The sequence below is a fragment of the Tamandua tetradactyla genome, chromosome 24 (genome assembly GCF_023851605.1).
Source record: "Tamandua tetradactyla isolate mTamTet1 chromosome 24, mTamTet1.pri, whole genome shotgun sequence".
NCBI lineage: Eukaryota > Metazoa > Chordata > Mammalia > Pilosa > Myrmecophagidae > Tamandua > Tamandua tetradactyla.
The window spans coordinates 46,507,699-46,526,730 of NC_135350.1; positions in this window are offsets into that span (position 1 = coordinate 46,507,699).

Genomic DNA, 19,032 nt, shown 5'->3' on the forward strand with positions numbered 1-19,032 from the left:
CTCCAAACAAAATTGAGCAAAACCATTTTCAGTAAAGTATCTACATTCTTCTTTTTTTTTTTTTTTTGTATGCTGTATGGCGGGCTCACATTTCATTATTTTCCATGTGAGTATCCCGTAATTGCAGGACCATGTGTTGAATTTTTGTTGTTTTTTGTTTGTTTTGCTTTTTTGTTTTTGTTTTTCCGGGGAGAGATGCCTCATTAATCAGAGCATCTTCTCATTTGGCTTATCATCTTGTTCCTAAACTGTAGCCCTTGCTGGCCTTCTTTTGTACTTATTCTCTCTCCTACCAGTTGTCTCTAATTTCCTGCTGTTCATATAACATTTTTTCCAATCAGATATTTCCACATCTTATTTCTTGATATATTTCCATGCCTTTTCTTAAGAACAGCAATTTACCCCCATTTCATTGCAATCAGTGGAGCAATTGAACCCGGATCTCTGGCACGGCAGGCGAGAACTCTGCCACTGGACCACCATGCCTCACCCTGTCCCCATTGTTTTTTTAAACAAATATTTTCCCCTATTGGCTATTTAATTTATACGATTTTACTTAGACATTCTAGGGGGCAGATAAAACAACGTATGAAACTTGGTGTTCCAGCCCAGCACAACCCCAAGACCAAAGAACACGGTTGACCAAAGATTATCCAGGAGTTTAATGAGGGGTTTACAGACAGGAGAAAGCGCCTCCCAATGGGGGCCAGTTGGGAGACGAAGGACTCCAACAACGCAAGGAGACAAAAAGACAGAAAAGACAGAGGAAGGGCTGAGCAGGAACGGCTTATAAAGTTTAACAATCTCGTGAGATTTGGTTAAACGCAGTTTCAGCAGACTCTCGTGAAATTTGGCAGTTAGGGAAGGGGAGACTTTTCATTCTTTGACCTGTAACCTCTGTCCTGGTCACGCGGGCGGCTTTGTGACTTGTTCTCAAAACGGAGGACGGGACACAGTGGCTGTGCGTCATCCCACCGAGATTGAAAAACAGTTCCCTTCCCGCTGGGAAAAATGTTCTTTCAACCAAACTCCTAGCATTAGACACACACGTAAAGCAGCAAGGTTTGAGAACACCTCCTGACTCCGCAGATCACTTGTGTCAACTCTGGCAGTGAGTTGTCACAACCAGGGAATCTTCCCACATAGTATATTTTTGTGATACGTTTTGAAGTTCAAATAAGAATCTGTATCCAAATATCCCCATCTCTATATGGCGAAATTTACAGGTGTGTGTGCATGTATGCACACGCAGATGTGTTGATTTGACCCGATATCATCACCTTCATTTTCTTTCAGTTTTTCGGTAGTGTCAGTTTTTATATGCAACACTTGAATAATTATTGGCTAAATGAGTTTTGAGTCTAAAATGAGGTGAGGATCTAAGACACCTTGACTTGTCTTAAAAAAAGCTTTTTTTTCTGAATATGGAAGTATACTTCCTCATTATGGTAATTTGGAAAATTCAGGGAAGGTCAAGAACGAAAAAAATTGCCCACATTGCAACAATTTGTCATATATCAATTGAGCAATTGAAATTCCTTGTCTTTTTTTTCTTTCTTAGAAGCATGCTGTATTGATTTTCATAGAGTATGGTACTTTTTGACATTCATTACTTTTTCAAAATTATTTTGAATATATTTTTTGCTTGATACTTCATCAAAATTACATTAAAGCTATAATAAATTTGCAAAGAATTGTCATCATTATCACATTAGTTCATCATATTCAGGATAAGGAATATCTCTCTACTTGTTCCAATGTTTTTAAACTCCATCAGAAAAATTTTATAATATTTATTTTTGTAAGTTACTGTGCAATTTTTAACCAAAGTTATTGCTATTTATTTTACATTTCATTGCTGTTAGAAGTGATATTTTCATTGCCAACACACGGGAAAACTGTCCAATTTTGAGTATTTATTTTGAATTTGGTCACACTCCTGAACTCTTATTATTAATTTTTAGTATTTTATCAGTTGATGCTTCTGGGCTTTCTAAACAGTGGTTTATACTATCTGTAACTAGAAATGAAATATCAAAAAAATATCAATTCTATATCTTATATTTAAATGTAAGATTTTTTGTTTTTAACTTTTTTATTGTATAGTATAATATATATATATACAAAGCAAAGAAATGAAAAAGCTATAGTTTTCAGAGTGCTCCTCAATAAGTAGTTGCAGGACAGATACCAGAGTTTGTCATGGGCTACCATAAGATCCTCTTGAATTTTTTCTTCTAGCTGCTCCAGAATAAAGACTTAAATATTTTTTTATTATCACAATCAACCTTCTTTTTTTTTGTGAAAAATTACATGTATACAAAACAATGAATTTCAAAGCACAGCCCCACAATTAGTTGTAGAACATATTTCAGAGATTGACATGGATTACAATTTAACAATTTTAGGCTTTTGCTTCTAGCTGCTCTAAGATACTGGAGAATAAAAGAGATATCAATTTAATGATTCAGCATTCATATTCATTTGTTAAATCCTGTCTTCTCTGTATAACTCCACCATCACCTTGATCTTTCCATCCCTCTCTTTAGGGGTGTTTGGGCTATGACCTTTCTAACTTTTTCATGTTGGAAGGGGCTGTCACTAAGATGGGGAGGGAGATGGAACTATGTGATATTCTGGAGAGGCTGTGCACTCTAGGTTTCAGGACTCATCTGGTCCAGGGACTCATCTGGAGGTTGTAGGCTTCTGGAAAGTTACTCTAGTGCATGGAACCCTTGTGGAATCTTATATATTGCCCTAGGCGTTCTTTAGGATTGGCTGGAATGGTCCTGGTTGGAGCTTGGCAGGTTATGATAGATAACAAGGTCAAACTGAAGCTTGCATAAGAGTAACCTCCAGAGTAGCCTCTCAGCTCTATTTGAACCCTCTTTGCCACTGATACTTTATTAGTTACACTTCTTTTCCCCTTTGGGGCAGAATGGAACCAATCTCACGGTGCCAGGGCCAGATTCTTCCCTGGGAGTCATCTTCCATATCTTCAGGGAGATTTTCACCCCTGGATGTCATGTCCCACATGATTTCACTTGCAGAGTTGGGCTTAGAGAGAGTGAGGTCACATGTGAGCAACAAAAGAGGACCTCCAGAAGTAACTCTTAGGCATGCCTGTAGGTAGACTAAGCTTCTCCACTACTTACATAAGCTTCACAAGAGTAAGCCTCATGACTGAGGGCATGGCCTAATGATTTGGGTGTTCCTAATGTTTGACACAGTGTCAGGGGATTCCCTGATGGTAAGGTTTAATAGTTCCATATTCTTTCTCCCATGTCTCAAGGGACTTTGCCAATACTTTTTGCTTATCTGCTTAATATACTCTAGGATGTATCCAGGCATTACAATAATCTATACAGGATTAAAGAACCTCTTTCTTATTCTGTGCTCCCTGTGTTTCAGTTGTTCAAATGAGCTATACATATAAATTGAATTAGATTATGCGCTACAGAATATTTCAGTTCCAGACCAAATAAACCTTACTTCCTTTGGTCTCAAAGATTTTCGAAAAACAATAGCTGACTCATAGCTAACTATGGAACAACAGAGGCATTCCTATTTAACTCAGAAAAAAGACAGATTTGTCCACTAATACCACTTGGGTTACATACACATTACAAATGTCGTTCAATTTTTCCATCCATGTAGAGAGGAAGGCAGCATTAATACCATTTTATAGATGAGGAAACGAAAACTCAGAGATGTAAGCAACTTGCCCAGGGTCAAGTTGATAGTAGGATTTGAACTCAAGTCTGTGATATGGCAGACTGTTCTATTAGTTAGGCTTTCGTACTTTATAACGTTCTAGAAAAAGGAAAGTATTCCATCTGTAAATTACTTGAAATTTTATAAATGCATTTATACACTTCATCTTACATTTTCTCACTGTCAAGTGGGGACATGATCATTCCCAAATAATCCTAAAAAAACATTAAAACTTTAAGTCCTTTGATTTCCACCTCATAGGTGACTAATAGTGTCATCCATTTCCTGAAAAGAGGTAGATGAAACACTCAGAGAAAGGCTGCTTATTTTGAGATACTCCTACTACTTAATTAGAACTATAGTTTTTCTCTCCCATACATAATACTGAATTGGTGTGATTTTTTTTATGAGAGAATTGATGTGAGTGTAGATGGTTGGGAGAGAGAAAGACTGATTGCCCTACTATGTTGGGAAAGGAGAGGTACAGGAGTATTTTCAGTTTACCATGTGGATGAAGTTTATGTGAGGGAAGATGATAAAACTTTTCTCCCCTAACAATTTCCAAACCTGCAAATAGCAGCATTTGATATTATATTTTGAAGCAGAGAATGGAGTCCAGATCTCACAGTTTGCTTGAGGTTTTACCAAGCATTGTGTTTGTGCCTTTCTTATAAAGGGAAATCATGGTATTTTACGTTCCTTCAAGCTTTCTATTAGGAAGAAAATATGCGTTTAGAGTTTAGGTACATGTGCTCTTAGTCTTTGCCTAACCTGCTCATCTGGACTTCATAGTGACCTTTATCCCAGATTTTCTTTCTCCCATGACTAAGGTCAGGTTAGGGTGGGGCTATTTTGTCCTTCTTCTGAGTTACAATGGCATGGGGAAGCTGGAAGACGCCCACTGTGCCCTCATAAAAATATCTGTAATGGATTCAGTTAGGAAACAGTACTCAAGGGATATTTAAAGGCAGGATGGTTTTCTCCATGTTAAATTGTACTGACTAAGCAGTTTGCGGGTGTTTTTCATTTTTGTTTCTTTTTCTTTTTGCTCCTCTCATAGCTGAAATGATTCTTGAAAGTGTGTTGCTCTTCCTGAATCAGTTGGGCAGCCACAGTTCTTAGACTTCTTAGTACCTGGAGAGTAATTTGTAAAACCCCAGTGGTAATAGACTTTGCTGTGATTTAGTTTCCTTACTTATGAGCTGGTACTTTTCTTCTATCAATTGCCTCCTTATGGAAATAAAAATATCATCATCACAGTTCCCTTTTCTTCTTCCTACAAGTTGATTCTAGGAATCCTAGCCTAAAACCTCATGGGGAAAAATCAGATTGGATAGGTTAAAAATCACAGTATATCCATATTATGAAATATTATTTAGCCATTAAAAGTTGTGAACTGAAAGCCTATGCAATTACCTGTGAAATGCTTACTTTATAATAGTAAATTTTAAAATGTAGGTTCAAATGTGAACCGGGTCTCTCTTAGCTGTGAAAACAGAGATCCAGCTCAAGTAAAAGGGGCTTTATGTTAATGTGCTTCAGAAGCCTTCTGAGAATCAAAGTATGGAGTCAAGACAGATAGGCCTCTTGGAAGCAGAATCTGGAACCGCATTAACCACTAGGGCTGTTTTCTCTGACTGCTGGATTTCTCTGTCAATCCAGAGAGAGAAAAATCTCCCCTGCATGCTACCTGTTTATATTTTTCTCTCTTTATCATGTCACCTCTCTTTATAGTTTTAGTTTTTGCTGTCTCATAACTTCAATTTGCAAAGCATCCAAAATGTTTTCATTAGCTTCCAATATATCTTGCCTGCTCATCTCAAATTCATTACTGTCTTCATCTCTCAGCTTCCCAATTCCAAATTCTTAAACTCATCAAAAAGTGAGTCCAAACTCATTTTTTGGAGTCAGACCACGACTCCTCTCTCCTTAGTCTAAGCAGAGGCTGCCTTTGAGTTCGGTAGCCAGAAGGAGTGAAAGCTTCGGGTTGGAGGAGTGCTTGATAAGCAAGTATCATAGATCTATTTAAATACTGCATAGAAATTTATATGGATAACAAACAGAATTATGGAAATAAAATATTAACAGTTGCTGTTTCTGGGTAGTGCTGTTATGAACATGTCTTTTTCTTCATTTTGTCTCATTTTTCTTCAGTGAACATATTTATAATCGTAAAGCACAATTAACTTCAAAATGCTTAAAACGATTTTTAGAAGAATGACAATGTTAAAACTAAAAGAGACCACAGAATGATATAATTCAATACCCCATCAATTTATAAAAGCTCAAGTAGGCCCATGTGGATTAAGTGACTTGCCCAAAATCACACAAGGGAGAGGCCAAGCTATGAGCTTCCTGACTCTCATTCCTGATCTGTCTCTGTTGTGCATAGGACTGCCCCACCATCTATGCAACTTGCCTGAACTGAATGATAAAAATGCCTCTGATTGCAAGTCAGAGCGTGTAGGTAGTGGTTCTTTGAGTGTGAGACCTCATTGTACACTGTGTGCTAAATCTTTAGAACTTGCAAGTTTGTTAAAATAATACCCAGTTGACTTGAAACAGAACTCCATTCATTTCATTAAACTGTCATTTTGCTTTGAGCTACAGGCTAGGGGCTTCTACCTACACACTCCAAATTATCAGCTCTGCTTCATGTTAAAATAATACCAACAGTGGAGGAACAAAGGAGAAATTAGGGAATTTCCAGACATGAAGTACAACCTGACTCTACTCTTGTGTGTCTCCACTTGGTTTTGGCTTCCTTCCCTTCTGTGTGTTTCCTCTTGAATAACATGATCTCTTAAGAAGAGAATGGAGTATTTTAGGGTCAGGGTGAAATGAAGGCTGGGAGGGGCTTAAAATCAGATCTAGTCTAAGAGAGTCAGAAGTCTCTTAAAATTTCATTCAAAAACAGTAGTTCAAGCTGAAATCAAATACCATGCCTGGCAGGAAACGGTTCCCACAGAGGTTGAAGCTGGCTCCTGCTTAACCTGGAGGAAACAAAAGCTCTGTGAGATTTAGTAAATTCTGGGCATCGAAGTAGCCAGAGATAATCCTGGCTCCAAGGTGCTTACAATGTGACAATTCCTTCTGCATCAAGCCTCCAAGCAGCTGAAAGTAAGATTCAGGTAGAAGTCACTGGACTTGGTTTGCACAGTCTATGTATTATTTATTTCACTGTGGCTTAGAAGAGGAAGCGCTAATATGACATATGTCATATGGATGATAGACTCAAGTTTCAAAAAGTCTCAACTGTCTATAACAATAGACTGAAATATCATCTAAAATAATGAGATGAAAAATTTAAGTATAGATAAATGTAATGTCCTAAGCCTAGAATCAAAATAAATAAAGCATATCAAGAAAAGATCGGCCATTGTTGTTTAACATAGTTGACATAAAAACATCTTTGAGGTATCAATTGATTTCCAGCTTAATATGGCTCAAGCATGTCCAAGTCAATAAATAAAGACAAAAAAATGTCAAAAATAATATTTTTTCAGATTTTAGTATTCCATGTTAGAAAAATGGCATAAGTCTGGAACTTGCCAGGAGAAGGGAGGAAGGCCTGGAAACAATGTCAGAGGGAATTAGGAATATGTTTATCTTGGATGAGGATATTCAGCTTAGAGATAGGGAGGGGGAGAAATACATTATGATTTTCAAGTGCTCAAGAACCCTCATAGAGAGAAAAGGGCTTTGATATGGATTCAAAAGTTTGAATTTATAGGAGGCAGCATCCGGCTCAGAATGAAGCAGAGCTCTATAATGATCAGAGCTATCAAAAAACTGGAATGAACTACTTTGTGAAGTAGTGTGCATCCTATTATTAGAACACTTTACTCAGAGGTTAAAAATGTATTCGATGTAGGGTCTCTCCTACCATTAATTATATGAATCTGTGTATAAGAAACTTAAGTCACATAAACGATCTTTTCTCTGTTTTATACCATCCTCTGCAATTACTCCTCTTGTTATTTAAATGTAGATATTGATAATATTAGGATATTAAAATGACTTAAAATAACAGCCAACTCCAGCAGTCAAGGTTGCTCTGTGCAATCTATAAGTAATGTGTTGGCTTACTCGTGTGGGGGTACTATTTCATATCTAAAGTTTTTACTTACAATTCCCTCAACAAGCAGTTATTGAGCATCCGCCTTGTGCTAGTATGGCACTGTGCCAGGGTTCAGGATACAAAAATGAAAAAGACATAGTTCACCAGGACTCAATTAGACTTGGGTTATAATCCTATAATGTGCAGGGTGGTGTTCTCTGAATAATAAAAGGGAATTTCCTTGTAAAATTCTTTCTTGATTTATTCCCCTCCCCCCACTTTGTTAGATGCTTTGACATCCTTAAGTGGAAGGTGTTCAACTATATGTTGGTGAGCCATTTCTTGGGGTCTAAACTTCAAAGTATAAAAGTTAAGAAAATCATTTTATTACATTCTTTGTAAGTGAATTAGAACCAGGAAAAACAAGTGTGGATTTATTTTCCTCTCTACTGCTACCTTTGAATATCGAGCAGGTCTATTCAGTACTGACACTTGAGGCATCGTTTACTCTTACTAGTAGTGAGCTGGTGAAATTTAAGTTCTAAAGAAAGCTCAGATAATTAGAGGCCCTTTGATCTGGAGTGTCCTACAGTTAATGTGTTAGCAGATGTTGGCCTGCATTAAACAGGAGATCAAAAAAGAGTTAAATAGGAGGTTAACCTTGCAGAAGACCTCACTGGTATCCGACCCATTCTTTGGACTACGGTTTAGACATGAGGCAACTAATAAATTAGATTGCAGTGTTATCTGCTCCCTACCTACTTTGCAGTTAGCTGTTTTCTTTGTATTTAGAAAAAAAAATTACATTATGTTGTCAAAACAAACAAAAAATACCATCTAAAGTTGCATTCAATTTGCTAAAAACCACCACACATCCTGTCTGTATGTCAGGGGCCAGGGGGTGGTGGTGGTTGGAGGGGGTGTGCTTGACCAAGCTGTTGTTGCTCCTTCTAGGGCTGAAACGTGATCCTTTTCAGCAGAAGAAAAGGCAGATAAATTCCTCTATGGAGAACAGCCAGAGCACTTAGCAAACTGGCTGTATCTTCATCATTACTCACAGCGAGGGTTGACTGTCTAATGAGTCTGTATTCTGAGGACTTAAGAGTTCTTAAAAAGCTTCATGTTGACTTTTCTGACTATATTCCTTAAATGGACAGTATGGTACAATCGAGTGTAGATTCGTTTACTTCAGAATATCCAACAACTACTTTAAAATAACAGTGCTAACCTGTTCTTGATTTTGTTTTAACATGTGTCATTGCTGAAACAGAAGCCACTCTTGGTTAAACCCACGTTCAGTCACCAAAGATACAACATAGGAAATCAGTTGGAATAACACAGAAACAGTGAACCAGTATCACCAGAATGACCCTTGGGTATATGTCTTGTTAATATTCTGCGTGACAAAATGGGAAGCATGCAAAAAGCACTTCTGCTGCATACCAAAGTAATGGGGGTTGTCACAAGGCAAAGCGCTTGTGCAATTGTTGAAGTTGCAAGATGAACTCAATCTACCCTCCCAACCCCCCCCAACCCTCCACCCCTGCTTTTTGTTAATGAAACATTTTTACTTAAGAAGATGACCAACACACAAACTGTAGTTATTCAGAATTAGGTATTTGGCATGTATTTTTCTCAAAAAAATAAAGCGAATTTCAACGAAGACTATGGAGCATATTTCTTGTCAATGATAAAATTTGAGCCTTCATGAGAAAACTGGAATTTTTGAAAAATTTATGTCTGCTCATGTAAACCTGACAAGTTCCCAATATTTAAAGACCTGTCTGAGGAGCTTAGTGGGGATAGTAATGGATATATTATCATAATGTGATATAATAAAATATGAAAACATTTGGAGGAGCTGCATAATTAGTGAAACATTTCCAAATGTTTTTTGGAATTTATACCTGAGTAAATGATCCTTTCAATGTATAATATAGACTAATAGATTTTAATGTAAAAAGGTAGGAAATGTTTATAATGAGGTTTCAAACTCTATATTGCAATTATCCTTTAAGAAAGTACCACTTTGTCAAATTTTCGTCTGGTCACAGTATATTCATATTTATCTGAAAAGGCTATTAAAAACACTACCTACTTTTCTGGCAGTATATCTGTGGAGGGGAAATTTTTTTTACATGCTTCAGATCAAAAGTTCATTTTGCAACAGACTGAACAGTGAAACAAATATGAAAATCCAGTCATCTTCAATTAAACGAAATATTGAAGAAATTCATAAAATTGTGAAGCAATGTCACTTTTCTTCCTACATCTTTTTATTTTGGAAAATATTTTTATTTGGAAAGAATTATTTCATAAAATGTGGTATTTGTACTAACACATGAGTTTATAATTATTTTTAAATTAATATAAATTTTTATAATGTACAAGTTTTAATTTCTAATAATAGAAATTTGTATTGGTATATATCAATATAAACAAAGAGCTCTTAAGTTTTCTATTAATTCTTTTTTTTTTGCATGGGCAGGCACCAGGAATTGAACCCAGGTCTCTGGCATGGCAGGCAGTAACTCTGCCTGCTGAGCCACTGTGGCCCACCCCCATTAATTCTTAAGAGTGTAAAAGTTCTTGAGACCAAAAAGTTTGAGACTTGCTAAGTTATGGTATATTAATAAAGTAGAAATTTTATTCAGCAGTGGAAAAGAGTAAGAGTTTAAAAGTGCCTACTGGAATTAACTTCAATATGTTTTGTTAAGTAAATGAACCAATTTGCATCATAATATGTATAGTATGCTTCTATTTGCATAAAATGGGGTATAAGATGTATATAAATGTATTTATATATGCCTATATACACTTTATTGTTTATGAATGGAGATTTCTTACAAAGGATATGTGAAGAATATTAAACACTGGTTACATCTGGGAAAGTGGCTTGAGATTCTGGTAGATGAGAGATTAACTTTTCATAATATATCATTTTGTAACTTTAAATTTTTTCACAATGCGCTATGGCTATTTTAAAACAACTACTTAATAATTTAAAAAATCATACAAAAAGGTGATAAATTGTATAGTATTAGATAATGCATGCTCAATATCATAGAATTAGTAATAAGTCCCAGGTATATTAACACTGCATTTCACAACTTTGGTTCATTACATAGTAAAAAGAAATGCCTTTTGATTTCACGATTTCAAATGTTAACTTCAATCATGGTGAATAAGTACTTTTTGTACTGCTTCCTATCATTTTGAAAACATTTGTATTTCATTAGTGTTAAACTCTTTTATTGGCAGTGCTTATTTTTGTTCAAGTGGAATGGTAAAATTTCACAGGCAGGAAATATCTTTTCTTCTTGCTAGGTTGCTATTCCCATAGGAAGAGGGCAAGAAGGACAAATAGAACATAAGGGATAGACAGGCTAAGGTTCACAGGCAGAAATTGCCAAAACAATAAGGGAAGGGATTAAGATGAGGAAGGGGAGGGAGGCAAGAGAGAGTGAAATGGAAAAAAGAGTGAAGAACAATTTGGAAAGTTACCAGTATAGGAGGAGGCAAGATTAGTACAAGATCAGAGGCAAGTGGCTGGAGATAAAAGTAAAAGGGAAAGGAAAATAGAAATTGAAACAAATGGAAATTTGGTTGAAAAAAACAATCTGTTGAAAAGAAATAGTCCCTTAGCAAGTAAAAGAGAAATCGCTGACTTTGATTCCAAGAGAAATGGGCTGAACATCTCTCAACAGCAATCCAGTGGGATTTGAGAAATCAGATGTCGTAACATAACTTGACAAGAGGGGATCCAGGGTCTTTTGATTTCGACTAGTTCTCTTTTTAGATGTAAATTCTGGGTAGATGGTTTCTAGGAGCAAATATAGGACTTTCTGTCCTTATATTTGATCCGGAAGGTTGAAGGTATAGGTAAGGGGACACTAAGTTGTGATGGGTGGATAAAGGCAGAAATGGAGAAAGAAACGATTGTGATGGCTTATCCAGGGAGGAGGCACAGCATGGTGTGTGGGATGGGTGGGCACAGAAAGAATCCTTTATCAGCTGGCCATGTGGCTGGAAACTGTGTGTCTGTCCCTCCAGCTGAGCCTCAAGCCAGTCCCTTCTGACCCAGCAGTCCCTGACAAACAGCGTTCCACCCACCAGTCTGGGACTCTGGCCAAGGAGCTGTGGGAGGCGAGGAGGGCGCAGAGCCACTTCTAGACTAGAATATTAGGAAAATGGAAATTTGGAGAGTGAAGGGGGAAAAGGAGATGGGTATCGGCAAAAGTGAAACTTTCACAATATAAAGACATGAGCATTGAAATTGGGCAACAAGGGTAGGAAGAGAACTCTCACTCAAGCAAGTAAAGAATGTATCCAGCAGGATTTTGACTGAAAGGTTTGCTGACTATTCGTTCCAAAGAGTATTAATTTTTCTGTGCTGGTAAAGAATTGGGTCAGTGGTGCTATCACCTGAACGCTAGATCCCCCAATTTTATCTATCAAGGCTGAACTCTGGCGACCAGATTATACTTAAACATGATCTGTTCTTTACAAGAAGTTGGTTGTGACAAAGGGAGGACACCAGCAAATTATAAAGGCAGAAGCAGAAGTAGCTGTACAGGAATAATCTACTGATTTGCTAGTGTAAGACATTTATTAGCCTACAATGGACATTGGACTGAAATTCCATAAAAAGCAAGCAAGGGACAATTTAGGTCCTATTATTTCCTCCTACCTGTATGGTATATGGTATCAGTCCATGGAGGAACTATTAGGCTAACAGTCCTGATATTGAGCTAATACAAAGAAGCATGTGTTCTCAAGTATTGAGAAAAGTGAGCAAAAAAGACTTAAAAATTAAAATAAGGATAATTTTACCCCGAAACATCTGGGGATGAATCATTCCATACAGTCAACAATTTATCCCTTGCAGTGCTAGAACATTTTAATTGCAATAGTTTTATGTGGAAATAACTTTGTGACATTATTCTCTTTCTTAAAAAATATATATTCTAGGGTGGTGCGACAGTGGCTCAGTGGCAAAATTCTCGCCTATCATGCCGAAGACCCAGGTTTGACTCCTGCTGCCTGCCCATGTAAAAAAATAATTATATATATATATATTCTATTTGTATTTTTTCTTTTCCTTTATTACTTAGGGTTACCATTATTAAAACAAAGCTATTGTCTTCTACAATTTTATGGTGATGCCTTAGGTCCTAATGAAAGACTGTAAACTTGTTTGCCCCATGCTCAATCCCTACATCGAATGCATTTTTTGAGGGGTGGGGTGAATGGCCTGGGAATCAAATTCAGTTCTCCTGCATAGAAAGTGAGCATTCTACTACTGAACCACCTGTGCACCCCACTGAATGCATTTTTAAAAGTTTTCACTCACTTTTTTTTTTTACAGCTTTCTTTCCCTTTCCTTATTGACAGTCTGTTAGCAGCTACTTCAACTTCTTTCTAACTTGTCTCTACAAGGGCTTGGAAGTCAGATAGCTATGTGTATAAAAATTGTGGCTAAGTTAACAGGATATAGGTTCTGAATTAGAAAACAAGCAAAACATTTGAACTTCATTGTGCCAAATTTATTTATCAGTTTGTTGATTTTAGGGTGTGAACTATGTGACATTGTTTGGATGTTCATAGTTATTTTTGTTTTATTTTACATTCTCATCAATGATCTTATTTAGAAAGACTGTCTGGAAAATTCAGGAAAGATGAAGACCTTTGAACATAAACCGAGGAAATCCCAGCCAATTGTTAAAACTTTACAAAGCACAAACTTGACAGTGGAAATGATATTTGTGGAAAAAGAGGGGAGATTTTTTCCAAAGGGAAAACATTTATTACTCTAAAAACTCAAATTCATGATTATTATACAAAATTTTAAATGAAGAAAAAGCCTCAGAATCCTACCGATGATTAACCGCTTTAATATTAAAGTCTTTGAAGAACCATCATTTAAATGACTATATTTCTTCTCAGTGGAGTTGATGAGACAGAGTTATATAGCTCTAGTTAATCTGTACAGAGACATTTGTAACCTCTTTACCTAATACATCATAAACATTGTTTGCCTTACTACATAATCTTCAGTAAAGTAAAATTATCACATAATATATTGAGTGGATATACTATGTGAACATTAGTACACATTTATTAATCATTGTTCATTCTGATGTATTTATATTTTTGCCTTTATTTTATGAGTTTATCTGATTTGTTATTAGCACTATGCAGATTGATATTTTGAACGTAATGGTTTTATCAGGTTGCTATAATTGCCCTTAATATATTTTATTTTGTTAGTTGTAGCCATACTATTAAAAATAAATTCATTTTTCCAGCAAAACTTTACAAAGATATGAACTTTAAAGTAGAGAATTCATTTAAATGGAAATTTTCCTACAGCAAACTATGTAAAAACACACTAATCAAAGACAGCTGAGGTTGTTTTGCTCTCTCAGATGTCAAAAAGTTTTTTCTCTCTTGTTCATCTTGCTTATCTTAAACTCTGCATCCCTTTTCTCATTTAAAATGAAGATTTTTTAAAAGGCTACTTGTTTTCAGAATCTCTTGTTGTCTCCAACCTACAAATAAAATCATTTGATTTCTTTTGAAGTAGCAGTAACTCAAGCCTTATACTTAAACCAGGTGTATTGTTTTTCTTTGTTTTTTTTTACATGGGCAGGCACCGGGAATCGAACCCGGGTCCTCGGGCTTGGCAGGCAAGCATTCTTACCTGCTGAGCCACCGTGGCCTGCCCACCAGGTGTATTGTTTTAATATGCATTGGTAGTAGATTTTATTTCACAGCATCCAAAAGGGCCAAGAAAATTGCTGTTATAGTATGTACATGCTGGAGGGAAACCTACTCACTATTGAACTTCGTCACAGATATTTTGAGAAAGAAAGCACAGCCTTCATTTCTGTTTCTCAAGTACATGGGAAAATAAGGAATTTTAAAACTGATTATATGTATTATCAAACTTATTAGCATTTATTAGTTTTTTTTTTTTTTTTTTTTTTTTAAAGAGAGAGGGAGGAAGGGAAGGAAAGATAGAAGGAAGGAAGGGAGGAAGAAAGGGAAACATCTTTAAACATTTTCTTGTTTTATTATATTTTGTTTGTTTGTTTGTTTTTTACATGGGCTGGGGCCGGGAATCGAACCGGGGTCCTCCGGCATGGCAGGCAAGCACTCTTGCCCGCTGAGCCACCGCGGCCCGCCCAGCATTTATTAGTTTTAATTCTCTAGAAGGAACTTCTATGAAAGAGGAGAAACTGCCATTGGGAAACTCAATGAGAAATTTTTAAATATCTACAGCCGGATATTACGTGTCTCCCAGGGAATTTAAGGTACTTTAAGAAAAAGTCTGAAGGCAGAAATGTAACAATCAATCTTTCTGGACATTTTGGTTCTTGCAGACATGCCAAGGTTTTCTGACCTTGAACTAGTCAATTTCTCTAGGCCTGAGTTCCTTATTATAAAATGAGAAGACAACAGGAGGAGGTCTCAGAGAATCATAGGACACTACACCTGGATAGAATCTCACAGAGAATCATCATTAGAATATGGATCAAGCTGAAAAGCTAAAAGCTAAGGTTATCCTTCAGGTAATGCATTGAATCAGCTACATATAGAGGTTCAGGGGGGAAGAATACTTTCCCACTGTCATTATGACAGCTGCTGGTTTCATTTCCTCTTATGTAGGAACCCCCTGTTCTGACGTGTAGGAAGGATGTTTGAAATGGAAGCGAAAGCAGAAACTCGAAGCAATATAGGAAACACCAGCCAAACCTAATATGCCTGCAAAGGAGCCTCGGTTATTTATCGTTTTTGAGAAATTTGGAAGAAAAGATGTTTAACAGTATCCACTTCTTCCTTCCTTTAGACAAGGAATGTCTTGTCTAAAAGAGATGTGGTAGAAACTCCCCAGGAATTTTTTAACAATAAAAATAAATATCATCAAAGGGCAATAGGAATTTTTTATTATAAGTTCCCATAAATTTACTAGTTAAACCAGTTAGAGGCCATTAAGCAGAAAAGCTCTTGAACTAGGAATGTTAGGCTGATAAAACAGATAGATGGCTTGTAAAGAGAACAGATTCACCAAAGATTTCAGTGGCTAGTCCAAGCCCATCTAAAGTACCATTTCATTCTACCAAGTGTGTGTTTGGTATATGGAGATGCGCTTGTGAGAGAGACATTGGCTAAAACTCAGCATCTCCTTGCTTGGTTGTTCATGCTCCAGGCCCTTTCAATAGCTACTGCCAACTCCAAGACTGTGTCTAGAATAACGTATTTAAAGCTTTTTTGTCCATGACTAACAATAAAAATTCATTTTAAATCGTGACCCACTACTTGCATACATAAATGTATGCATGTATCTGTTGAAATAAATACATACAAAACAACAACAACAACACCAAGTCTCAAGAAGTGATTGACTCAACATATGGGATACACTTTGATATTTTCTACTTTAGTCTATATTCCTTTATTTATTAGGAATGCTTTGGTGACCCAGTATATTGATTATATAACCCATAAATAGTTTTCATCCACAACTTGAAAAACACTGGCCTAGATTAATAATGATGATGATGATGATGATGATAATGATATAAAGTTTCAACTCTGAGTATTCTTTGGAAGAATGAAAGCTATCTAAGGACATGCAGAAAAGGAGCAGATATGGAGGAACTATCTTAGAGTACCCGAGAATTTTCTGAGATAACAATTTATAAAACTGCCAAATCACTTTGGATTTGTCCCCTTACCACCTCTGTACCTGATTCATCTAAATAATGTTGCACTGGGTGTTTGCAATATCTGAGATATATATACATACTCTGTGACCTTAGCCAGACTTGGGAGTAAGAAAACAATTCAATTGTTTGACAAACCACCATTATGTGCTACTACAAAATGCTGCCAATTATGATTATAAAGTGCTGTCAATTATATGCCATACTTCAATGTCAGTTAAAGAAATATACATTCTAAAATAAAAAAAAATTGACACTTAACTAATTATTCACTTGGGGCCCCTCCTCAAGACTTCCAGGCCCCCTGTTCTTCCTTTGATAGGGCCAATAGGAGCTTTATTTTCCATGGGAAAATTATCTAGGCTTATGCTTTGTTATTTAATGAAGTTTCACAGAACTCTAAATTTGGAAGTTCTCCTTAGTGATAACCTGGATTGTACCACTTTAGGTTACAGCTGAAGAATCTGCTTGTCCATCTTGGATGACTCATGTTACCTTGATTTGCTCATGTTTCCTTGAATTATAGTTTTCTTTTACCCTTTAAAACTGAGTTATGTTGATAGTAGCTTTAAGAAAGTTCTACTCATTCATTTCAATTCAGTTTATTCTCTATCGCTAGTGAGAATAATCCCCAGTGATGATGTTTTCAGAGTCAGTGAATAAATCCTCTTAAGGAAGCAGAAGGCAATTGAATAATTTCCAAGTACTCAATGAAAAACTTATCAGTCACTTTGCGTTCTTGGATTCATAGTCTGAAAAATATTTTAAGTCTCCGGACAGACCATTGGTGGAATTCAAATACGAGTTAGCGATCAGGACATTTGGCCTAGTAGAAACAGCACAGACTCTGGATCATGCCAGTGCATTGTGAAGCATGAGGCAAAGGGCACCTGAGTCACACAAAATATAATTTAACCTCCACTGCTGTTTGGGTGATGTTGGGTAGTTATCTCTGTGACTTAGTTACCACATCTGTAAAATGCAATTGAAAACGCCCTTCTCATGGCATTGCCCAAAGAGCCCTATAGATTGGGAGAAAGGTTAAAGGAGAAGGAGGTGGTATGACAGAGAAAATGGAATTTAACAAATGAGTATGGCCGCTGAATCACTGTATTAATATTTCTTCTAGCCTCCAGTGTTCTAGAGCAGCTAGAAGGAAAAATCAGAGATGATGGAATGGTAGCCTATGACAAACTCTGGGATCTGTCCTGTAACTGCTTGTTAAAGTGTGCTTTGAAAATTATTGCTTCTTTCTTTCTTTGCTTTGTATATATATTTTACAATTAAAAATATTTTTAAAATGTTAATGGTAGGATCAAGGTGGTAGGTATATGTGTTCACCATAAAATTATTTCAACTTGTCTGTGTGCTTAAAAATTTTCATAATAGAATATGAAATATGGAGAAAAAATAATACAAAATACTGTAGTACAGTTTTTAACTTGCTATTTTTACTCTACAATGTATCATGAAAACCCTCCTATGTATTAGCTTTCTCTATAATTATAATTTTATAACATTTTGTTCTATTAATTTAATTAAGCCACTATTCTATATAAAAAAGAAACATCTGCCTCATGGGATTGCTGTGGAATGTGTTATCTAAAAGAACATATGTAAAGATGCATATATACTTAATGTCAGACACCTATTTAAATGTTTTTTAAACAGTAGTTATTACTAGTATTACTAATTTCAGGATATTTTATAAAGTTATTACAATATTAAAAAATTTGTATTAGTATCACACATTGTACAAAAGTTTAAATTTGAAAAACATAGTTAATAGCGTATGTGTTTTGGCACAGGCATCGGCATTGTAGATTTTAGATTTCTTATGTAACTTGTTTTGTTTGGGAGATTTACTGCTGGCTTAGGATACGATATGACAGGCACTAATACTATTACAAAGTTGAATCACAGAGGGATGCAGATATCATTATTGATATTTGACAAGTTCCTTGTATGTGAAGTCCTTGGTACTGCTTGCTGGTGGTTTCTTTGGGCTGAATCAATTACTTTGGGAATGTTATTGATGCAGAAAAGGGCTGAGCTAGGGAGACAACATCATCAAATGTCTCGTAAATCTAAGAAGAAGCTTCAAATTATTTTGCCCATGATATGTAGGAAGAGTGCTCTCACCAATCAGCAGAAAACAAAAGGCTTATTTCAGAAAACATAATCATACCTACTTAGACCAGGAGGGGTGACCTCAAAGTTCTGCTTGTAGATTCAAGGTCGTGGGGCAGATTCTATGTAGAGCAAATCCGTTTGAAAGAATATGGAGTTGTGAAAAGTTCTTCACAATTTAGTGTTAAATGAAAGGACAGATTACAAAATACAGAAAATCAGTGCATACAGGCATTGAAAAGCTAATAGGGAGTGGTAGCATTGCAGGTGGATTTTCCTTTATTTATGTAACTTTCTGATTTTTAAACAGTAAACACATATACCTTTTGTAGTAGGTCATAAGAAAGAAAGTAAATGCAGCTCAAAATTTATCAGAATGAAGGTCAAGCACTTTTATAG